This window comes from Eptatretus burgeri, chromosome 8 (assembly GCF_056783735.1).
Source record: "Eptatretus burgeri isolate ZD-2024b chromosome 8, Ebu_testis_v1, whole genome shotgun sequence".
Taxonomy (NCBI): domain Eukaryota; kingdom Metazoa; phylum Chordata; class Myxini; order Myxiniformes; family Myxinidae; genus Eptatretus; species Eptatretus burgeri.
Window position 1 is genome coordinate 100661538 of NC_140968.1, and position 11225 is coordinate 100672762.

Sequence of the window (11225 nt, forward strand, 5' to 3'; positions counted from 1 at the left end):
CGTGACCATTCTGTATCATCTTACCTCCACACATTTTGTCTTCCATCATTCTGGCATTTCTCTATTTTGGTACAAAGACGAATAAAAAAAAGCTTCTAAATGTGAAGATCTCGTACAGGCAGGATCTCCCTCTTCTCCCTAAAATTCAAATCTGCAACCTTTCTCATTCTGAGTAGCCTTGTGTAAGGTGTTGTTTCAGTAATGTGCCATGTGCACTCACCTGATTAGGCCTCGTGGTTAAAGTAGGATGGCCAGAGAGTTTCCAAGAAATACCACGAGTGCAGATGTTTTACCAACCACAGTCATCTTTACGTTCTCAAACAAAACCTCACACGTCCACGGGATCCGCTCCATTATTCATTGCCTTCTGAACACTGCAGGTAAGAGGTGAGGGATTGCTACCTCCGCCATCGAAGGTGAAGGAGGTCATGTTTTCACCCCTTTCTGTCTGTTTATATGTTTGTCTGTGTACAGGATATCTCAAAAAGTTGAGGACGGATCCGCATGAAATTTGGTGTACAGGTTGGATGTGCGGCAAGGACGAATTGAATGGAATTTGGTGAAGGTCCGAATCCAGATCTTGATACGAGAATTATTTAATTTTAAAAGTGATTCTTCCCCATTGAGAGATGGGGCTAAAAATGATATATAGCATGACATTTAAATAATGTATTTGTCCCGATATGTTCTCATGGATCAGGCATGAGGTGGTGGAGGAATGTGCTCTACCGAGTGCTCTTCCAAGTTGTTTCTGCATTTATTCTCTTCATCATCAGAGGATTGTTGGTGTTGCTGTTGTTGCTCTATGGCCCTTCCATCCTTCAATATTGTATACCATCCCAGCACCCGACCTCGATGGTAGTAGCCGCTCTTTTTTTGTTGCTGTTTTTTCAAACACATTAGCAAATGTGATGTCATAGACTTCTTTTGTAATTATAAAAAGTATTTTTCACAAGACATGTCATGCAAGTTATACATTAGAACCAGGGAAGGATAAGGTCGAATGGAGATTAAAGCACGGCACGTTTTGATGACCATGTGAGACATTTCTGAGCAGCACTCAATAATGTGTTTAGAGGAAGTTTTGGAAAGAACAGAAGAATGCCACACTGCACCAAAAGCATCAGCAATGATTGTGAAGATGAGTTCATACCGCAGTTGGATTTAATGTAGAATTCCATAAGTTCACATAACAGTGCAGAACATGGTGGTTGGTCATCATCGTTTTACCTGATTGTTCCATGGCGTGGCATTTTCCACTCTCCATACGAATGGAAAAAAGAAAACTTTCCGTGCGGACCAGGAAATGGTGCCACATAAAAACCAGATTAAAATGGTGTATTCACATTTTAACAGAGAAGTATAACTATTTACATAATAGAACTAGAACGGCACTTGGTAGAGAGCATACCTTCGTCAGATTGAACGGTTCACGTTTTGTATCCACTGATAGGCTGGATCTGCATCCTGACCTGAATCAAAATCTAACTAATTTGTCACCGTCACACACCCAACCTGTCCACCAAGTTACATCTGAATCTGTTCATAACGTTTTGACATATCATGCTCACAGACAGACAGACAAGCCGGTAGGCGACATGGGTGGTCGCTATATAATTGCATACTAGTCATACAGTTTTTGATGGATCGGGCTGAAATTTTTTGACAAAGAGGTTGATTGTAGTGCGCTTAAAAGTGCGGAAGCAGATTTTTGATTTTCGAAAAACATATATATATATATATATAAATATTTTTCGGATTTTTTCAAAAAATTCAAAGTCCCGTTGCTAGGCAACGGTGGCGTCCATAGCAACAGTGCTCAAAAGCATAGAACTAGATCCTGGTATGAACCTACCAGTCAAGTTTCATCAAAATCGGTTGACTCCTCAGGCCTCCAGAGCAGTCCATTACATACATACATACAGACGGAAAACCTGAGAACAAGCCGGTAGGTGACATGGGTGGTCGCTATATAATTGCGTACTAGTCATACAGTTTTTGACGGATCGGGCTGAAATTTTTTGACAAAGAGGTTGATTATAGTGCGCATAAAAGCGTGGAAGCCGATTTTTTATTTTTTTTATTTTTATTTTTAGGATTTTTTCAAAAATTTCAGTCTCGTTGCTCGGCAACGGTGGCGTCCATAGCAACGGTCCTCAAAAGCATACAACTAGATCCTGGTATGAACCTACCTGTCAAGTTTCATCAAAATCGGTTGACTCCTCTGGCCTCCAGAGCTGTCCATTACATACATACAGACAGACGGAAAACCTGAGAATAACGGTAGTCGAGCGACCACCCAACAGACAGTGGTGTAAACATAACCTCCGTCCACCATCGGTGACAGAGGTAATGACTTTAATTTTCTCTGAAATGGATTTGGAATCCATCTATTTAGATCCTGCTCTCAACAATCGATTTTGTTTTGGTTTTGGTTTTGGCCGAATCCTCTTGTTAATTTGCAATTAGGTCACCGGCTTTAACATCAATACAAATGTTTATTATGGATCCTAGGTATCAAAAAGCTACAAATATCCAACAAACAGTTTCAAATTGAGCACCTCGCCACCATTAGAGCGTTTAAATTGCATCAGACGCGGCAATGCATGTGAATTGTTGCTCCCAGCTTGCCGACTCGATGACGCAAGACGCCATTTGTATCTTGCCACCTCCATTCCTACCCTGTTTAGAATCTCGTGCTGGCATGTGGGAAACTTACAAGTGTGTCCAAATTAAGTGAGTGATGCAGCTTCACACATCACACCAAATGATACCACAATTACACTGTGTTTTCAGCAAAATCACAAAGCCAGAAAGGAAGGTATTTTGGAAGCAAAAACTTTGTCGTTTTTCAACAAACTTTTTCTTAACAATGTCACGAGTCATTGCCTACATGATAATAACAACATCATCGTAACATTTTTTTATGAAAGCAGCTACAGTGGGGAGAACAAGTATTTGATACACTGCCGATTTTGCAGGTTTTCCCACTTACAAAGCACATAGAGGTCTGTAATTTTTTTTATCATAGGTACACTTCAACTGTGAAAGACGGAATCTAAAATAAAAATCTTGAAAATCACATTGTATGATTTTTAAATAATTAATTTGCATTTTATTGCATGAAATAAGTATTTGATACATCAGACAAACAGAATTAAATATTTGGTACAGAAACCTTTGTTTGCAATTACAGAGATCAGACCTTTCCTGTAGTTCTTAACGAGGTTTGCACAGACTGCAGCAGGGATTTTGGCCCACTCCTCCATACAGATCTTCTCCAGATCCTTCAGGTTTCAGGGCTGTCGCTGGGTAACACAGACTTTCAGCTCCCTCCAAAGATTTTCCATTGGATTCAGCTCTGTAGACTGGCTAGGCCACTCCAGGACCTTGAGATGCTTCCAACGGAGCCACTCCTTAGTTGCCCTGGCTGTGTGTTTCGGGTCGCTGTCATGCTGGAAGACCCAGCCACGCCCCATCGAAAATGCTCTTGTTGAGGGAAGGAGGTTGTTGGCCAAGATCTCATGATACATGGCCCCATCCATCCTCCCCTCAATACGGTGCAGTCGTCCTGTCCCCTTTGCAGAAAAGCATCCCCAAATAATGATGTTTCCACCTCCATGCTTCACGGTTGGGATGGTGTTCTTGGGGTTGTACTCATCCTTCTTCTTCCTCCAAACACGGCGAGTGGAGTTTAAACCAAAAAGCTCTATTTTGGTCTCATCAGACCACATGACCTTCTCCCATTCCTCCTCTGGATCATCCAGATGGTCATGGGCAAACTTCAGACAGGCCTGGACATGCACTGGCTTGAGTAGAGGGACCTTGCATGCGCTGCAGGATTTTAATCCATGACGGCGTAGTGTGTTACTGATGGTTAATTTTGATACTGTGGTCCCAGCTCTCTTCACGTCATTGACCAGGTCCTGCCGTGTCGTTCTGGGCTGATCCCTCACCTTTCTCATGATCATTGAGGCTCCACGAGGTGAGATCTTGCATGGAGCCCCAGACCGAGGGAGATTGACTGTTATCTTGAACTTCTTTCATTTTCTAATAATTGCGCCAACAGTTGTTGCCTTCTCACCAAGCTGCTTGCCTATTGTCCTGTTGCCCATCCCAGCCTTGTGCAAGTCTACAATTTTGTCCCTGATGTCCTTCGACAGCTCTCTGGTCTTGCCCATTGTGGAGAGGTTGGAGTCTGATTGATTGAATGTGGACAGCTGTCTTTTATGCAGATAACGAGTTCAAACAGGTGCAGTTAATACAGGTAATGAGTGGAGAATGGGAGTGCTTCTTAAATACAAAACTAACAGGTCTGTGAGAGCCAGAATTCTTACTGGTTGGAAGGTGATCAAATACTTATTTCATGCAATAAAATGCAAATTAATTATTTTAAAATCATACAATGTGATTTTCAGGATTTTTTTTTAGATTCCGTCTTTCACAGTTGAAGTGTACCGATGATAAAAATTACAGACCTCTACGTGCTTTGTAAGTGGGAAAACCTGCACAATCGGCAGTGTGTCAAATACTTGTTCTCCCCACTGTATGTATTCACACTAGGTGGTGCATGAGGATCATGTAACGGATCTAAATCATATTACTTATGGAAATCATGAACTGGCAGGACAATGAAGAGGTGTGCACACTCATCACCTCTGAGCAGTCTATCTTGGGTTTGAATCTGGAACCAGGTATAATTAAACCATCACTATTGGTATTTCGCTTATAAGGCGAGGAACCGATATGTACATCGTCCCGAGAGGGTGTAAAGCCAGCACTGGTCGTCGGTGTATGTATTGGATCCCACAGTGACTTTCACAAAAAGTAGGCAAGTAATCGCCAACACCCTGAACTAATTTCAGATTCCTGAATCTTCAACATGCCTGGTGTTGGCTTCACGGTTAGAGTGGTTGTCTCAGAATCCTATGGTCCTGAGTTTAAATCCTGCTTGGCTGTTGAATTAACACCAGGTGGGGTTGACTCAGCCTGTCATCCTTCTGAGGTTGGTAAAATGAATGAGTACCAGCTTGATTGAGGCATTTGAGTATCCTGTGTTGGAGTGGTGACCTGTCCATGATTGTACCCAATTGCCCAGTAGACTGCTTTGGCAGCATTGTTTCTCTGGTACAGAGAATGGTCCTGATGTATGGTTGGAATCTTCAGTCAAAGGTCAGGCCTGGTGGGCCAGTTTATGAAAGTTTTTGTTTTTTCTCCAAGAGCAAGGCTCATGGAAGGGCAAGATTTAATTGATAGTGAGGTCGCGGGGCAACAACTGGGCACAAACCGCAAGGGAATGAATGAACAGAAAAGGAAGGAAAGGTAAGGAAATGACAGACAGAAGTAGAGGGAGAGACAGAGGTCGAGGCAGAAACTAGCAAGGTAGAGGGTTGCACTCAGAAGGGATGATGGGGGTAATAAATATCATGGGTCAGCATATAGGGAATGACATGAGATAAAGGTACATTGTTTGCTTAAAACCCTGAGGGAAGAGATCGAGCCTCTGGAAAGTTGGTTCCATAAATGTGAGAAATGAGGAATAAAAGAGTTGAGGTATGGAGCCAGCCTGGATTTTGGAGGTTTTATTTAACCAGGAGGGTGTCACTGGAAGAACGCGTGTATCCTGGAGTTGTTGGGGGAAGGTTGAAGTACTGAGACAGCAGAGAAAGCAATATCGGAGAATATTTGTAAAGAAACAGAGAACACAAACCTGCCTACAATGTCAAAGCAACACACATTGTGTTTCAGCCTCGCCGGGTGAGGTTCCAATAATATTGGGAGCTTTGCGTTCTACAGATTCAAGGAGAGACAGATATGATGCTAGAGCATCAGCCCAGAGGGAAGAACAGTACTCCACTGAGCTATGGATAAAGGAAAGCCATGGCAACAAAGGATAAGCATATGCGGCATCAAATGGCAGTGAACAAAGGGCCACATGGTAACACAATGCCAAGTCCCAATACCAGCCATGCCAACAGGCCCTGAATAACCAATGAGCATCACCGGATCACACATACCACAAATTGGGGTGGGGGGGGTGGCTGGTTCATGGGGTGATCAGACGTGGTGGAAAACATCACAGATTATAAAAGGCTGTTTGATTTTGGAACAGCGTGCCACATTTGGGAGCTCTGAGCACGAGACTGAAAGTCTGGAGGGAAATCTGGGGCCAGGAGAGATCTGGAGCCTGGAGAGAGCTGGAGTGTAGGAGAACCAGTTTGAGACAGAGCCGATCCAGAAAGAGCTCGTGAATACGGTCACCACACACATTGACCCTTACAGATTTTCCTCCTTCTTCATCTTTCTCTCCCTTATTCTCTTTGGATGCAAGAACAATCAACAAAGCCTCAATGGCTTTTTTCAGGGCCTACCTGACAATTATACACCCCACACTTCCGTGCACTCACATCACCCCCCCCCTCCTGCTCATCACACGTGAACCGGGTAAGAGTGGGGTCGACTCCACATCCCATTGCTCTCACTCTCTGACCATCCTCATGCTCATTTTCTTTTTCCCGGAATGTGAGTGTCGCCTGTGTTATTTGTGCTCAGTTGACTGAGTAAAGGGGTGTATGTGTGTATGTAAAGGCTTTTCTATTTGTGACACTGCTTGACTTGTAAATATGTGCTTTGTGAACTTATAATCCCTTTCAAACTGTCCGGCTATTAATTTTCATTGGTTAGGTATAGTGTGCTGCAGACAGGGAGTTCTCCCAACCTGTTCCGTTTTGAGTAGTCGGTAGCCATTGCGTACACCTATGGTAACACTCAGCCGTATCCTGGAATTGGTGGTGTACTAGGAAGCACAGTACTCTATCTGGGGTGTTTAATCTATCCGAAAGGTAAAGCAGGATTTGGATGCTGTACCCTACTTAAATTAAGCTTCTCAGACGAAAGAGTTATCTGCGGGGCGTGGCTTCAGGGTCGTTCACGGGGAAGTTGATTGTAAGAACTCCCTGAAACGAATCCCAACAATATGTTCCATTTACCAGACAACAGTCAAATCAATTCCAGATCTGCAGAGTGGTGCATGTACAGTCTGTCTTGCTGTGGTACGGGGTACTGTATGACACAATGTGGTGTCATCAACAAATTGGAAGGAGGGTTTTCCAGAGCATAAGAGGTAATTTCGATGTATGAAGAACAAGACTGGGTCCAGCACAGCCCAACACACTACCTTAGGGAGCCATAGCCTCCACTGGGAGAGATGAGGAGAGGATTCCATTGATAGCAACACATTGATTGCATGAGTGGAGGATGTCAGAAATCCAGGAATGAAGGCAGCCTTGGATGGGCAAAGAGAAAGACAGACTGGATAGGAGAGACAAAGGAGAAGCAAGAACGGCAGAGCAGGATCTGAGAACATGGGCACTGATGCCATCTGGGTCCATCGCCGAAGCAAGGTCAAGGCCACACAGATCTTTCTCTACCTTCTCAGGTGAGCTGGTTACAAATTCCAGTAGACAGTGGGTATGTCGGGTAAGATGGAGTCAGAACGGGGAAGGTTGGTTATACGAAATTTGGGAGGCAAACACAGAGTTTAAACATTTTACCTTATTTTACCTTATGTCTGCAGTACAGCCATTTGAGATGAGGGACAATGTGGAGGGGCAGCAAACATCAGAGTCAGACTTGACAAAGATTCACCATGACTTCTTTTTGTAGACAGTCAAGGCTCGTGGAAGGGCTACAACACAGAACGGATCAGGAAGAAACATAACAAAAGGAACAGCAGAAAGACAATGGGGGAACACTAACAACACGGCCGAGGGAGAAAATAAACGGAGATGGACACCAAGGGATGCGTGGGTAAAGATGAGGAATAAAGAAGAATTCGGGAGTGGATAAGACTTGGACGAAGGAGATTGGTTGCAGAGTTAAACCTTGAGATTTGCAAGATGGTGTTTTCTGCCTTGCCTTGCCTTCGGACGGACGGACGGACGGACACACACACACACACTTGCACACTTGTGATCCTCATGGCCTGAACTAAAATATATCTCTGTCATTCATGTTCCATGTTGAAAAAACAAACTGTTTGATCAGAACCTGAACATCTGCACAGGTAAACAATCACAGACCAACTGGACATTATGGGAAAAGTTGTGGCTGTTAAAGTCGTAGTGGTAGTAGTATTAGTAGTAGTAGTAGTAGTAGTAGTAGTAGTAGTAGTAGATGTACCACTACCACTACTGCAAGTATGAACTAACTTTATCAAACCATCTTGTTCTCATCCAAACAAACTAGCACTTTATTGTGGTTATTAATTAATTTCTCATTCATTGTTCACAGTGAAAGCTTATCGATGAACATGGAGAAGCAGCAACATGATGTTAACTACGATACATGCAAGCAGATACACGTACACAAGAACCTCTTAGGTGGTGGAGAGGAAGGATTTAAGGGATGTTGAAGTTGTGCTTGCTCTAACACAGCACGTAACTACCCACCTGTTGGTGTAAACACAAGTAAACATCCAATTAAAACACAAGCAAACATCCATCAAACTTCTCTCCATGCGTATGTAATAAATAAGCGGTACCCTGATCGTTCCCTTGAAGCTGCCTCACAATGGGTAAACATACAGAAAAGTCCTTATTCTTAACACGTGTATTTTAAAGATATTTTCCGTTCCCTATGATATCACAGAATGAAGACGTAGTCTTGCTCACGAAGGTTAATGTTGATCTGCATTGGTGGACAGGTACACAAGGAATTGGAAGCAAAAAGAGGTAATTTGGCCCATCAAGCCTGTGCTCCATCTATACCATGTAAATTAATTTAACCCAACAGGTCATCATCTTAAATTCACTGAGGGAAGGGCTGTGGGGATGCAGGTGTACAAATGAGAATGGGGCAAGCACAGATATCACTCTGATGTTTTAAACACATATATAATCTTACAAAAAACATGTTATTCTATTTGATGTAATTAAATAATTTTGTATTTTTTTGTTATTTGAATTTGTCTTTTATTTTATTCTTATGTATTGTTTTAAGGATTTTTTTGAGGGGGTGGGGGTTGAGTTGTAGGGTTGTAGGGTGAAGAATGAACAAACAGACAGCACATTCACCTTTTGCTGAGACCCACTCACTGACATCACAATCATGACAGGTACACAATCACCCATCCACACCTCAGCTACCTACCATTCCTGCCAATGTGCATGTTCCCCTCTATCATCGATGCTTCTAGGTACCAATCTAACTCGATTTAAACCTATCTACTGCTACTACATTTCCAGTGAGACAATTCCATACATGAACTACTCTGAGTAAAAGAACTACTCTGACCCATACTACCATCCTTACTCTCCACACTCTAAGGCTATATTGCCCCTGGTCCCATCACTGTCCAGCATGCCAGGGAGAGCAATGGACGAAATCAACAGGACATTGATTTATGGATGATAACCACCATGGCAAGTGCAAGGAGAAGATGAGGTTTCGAGCATTAACAATTCTTTGGAGCAAAAAAAAAAAAAAAGATTTTCCTTCCCACAGCGGTTAAAGAGCAGGTTGCGGGTCACCAAACATGTTCTGAAAATTTATCAATATGATTATATGTACATTAAATAGTTCGATGCAAACTATTGTGGTTGCCGAACTATTGGGGAAATTAATGAAATTTAACTCCGAAGTTGTTATTTCTCGAGGCTGTTGAAAAAAACAGCCGCGTGGCCATATATGGATGGTGACGTCACGTTCTCCAAAACAAAGCGGTAGCTCACTCTTTCATTGAAGAAGTGTCCAGTTGAGCAGGCCGTTCTTTCGCTTTTTTTGAGCTTGCAACTGTCTTTATAATCCTTTTTTATTTTGAATTATTGTAGAACAAAGTTATTTGGATATTTGTACATCATGCCTCGTACGTGGGTCATCATGTTTTGAGAAAATGGCTGGAAAACAGGTAATCGCTCCCACCGATTCCCAAAGGAATCAAACATTCGCCGGCAGTGGATAAGATTTGTACAAACAAAACGGGCGAATTTCCCCTGCCTTTTAAACTTTTAAACAATATCTTTGTGGAAAAAGCGCTGCGGACTAACATCTAGTCAAGGCGCCCTAGGTCCTGCGCGCCATCGAACATAAACCTTATAAAATATCGGAATTTTACAAACTTCACAACTACCGAGTGGTAAGCATCCTAAGCGACTGCAAAAACCGAAAACAGAATTTGAATTGACTTTAAAACGAACCCACAATGTCGATCGAAGCAAAAATCTCAATTCACCACAGGAATTCACGGCATTATTTAAAATTATTTTGTCAAAGTCATAAAACCATAATACTCAGCCATCCATGAACAATCTTTACATAATCCGACAGCTTAACAAGTCAGGCATGTGATGATAACCTTTATTGGGATGAAAAATGATTTTTAAACCTCATCTTTGTGGAAAAGCGCCGCGGCCTAGTTCTAGCCAAGGCGCCCGCGGCCATACGTGCCAGGTGCCCTCAACTTGAAACATTCATAACTCGACGAATAAAAGCTCAAATTGCACCAAACTTACCTTATTCTTGCGAGCTCACGTTCCCTGTTAGTGGGTGAACAATCCAGCGCTTGGCGAATTCTGCTTCGCTATGATAGGAAGAGCCAACATCGAAGGATCAAAAAGCGACGTCGCTATTGACGCTTGGCCGCCACAAGCCAGTTATCCCTGTGGTAACTTTTATGACACCTCTTGCTTAAAACCCAAAAAGTCAAAAGGATCACGAGGCCATGCTTTCACGGTCTGTATTCGAACTGAAAATCAAGATCAAGCGTGCTTTCGCCCTTCTGCTCCACGGGAGGTTTCTGTCTTCCCTGAGCTGGCAGTCAATCCTGCCACTTGTACACAAAATAGGCCGTTTTCTTGAACTTGCAAATGGCTCAAATTTATATGGCTCGTGGCCAGAAACTCCATAGCATAATTTCCCATCATCCTTCGACTCATCCTCGGCAATATCGGAATGAAAACACTCAATTTCATCGCCGCTGAAATCACTCTCTGATTCGCATCTCGCCATTGTTTACACGCTGTTTCCGAATGTTCACGAAGTTTTCAGAGAGCGTGACGTCATAGCATCTTCGGTAACTTCCGGACTGTTTTTCGATCACTGACAAAAGTTTTGACTTAAAAGTTAATTTTGGCATATTTTGAGTTTCAAATGTAAGAAAATAATTGCCCAACGATTATTATTAATGTGCTTACAACCTTCGAATTACGTGAAGTCATCAGCGACCC

General features: G+C 42.7%; 1 protein-coding gene across 6 annotated transcripts in view; it reads right to left on the minus strand.

Annotated features, from left to right (window-relative positions):
• The window catches only part of LOC147022400 (uncharacterized), a 112069-nt gene that overhangs the window by 11673 nt on the left and 89171 nt on the right, over positions 1–11225 (minus strand). For all 6 annotated transcript variants that reach the window (XR_015061229.1, XR_015061231.1, XR_015061227.1 and 3 more), the window contains one exon: positions 8367–8450. The gene's annotated coding sequence lies outside the window, so the exon portion shown is untranslated. The remainder of the gene's footprint in view (positions 1–8366; positions 8451–11225) is intronic.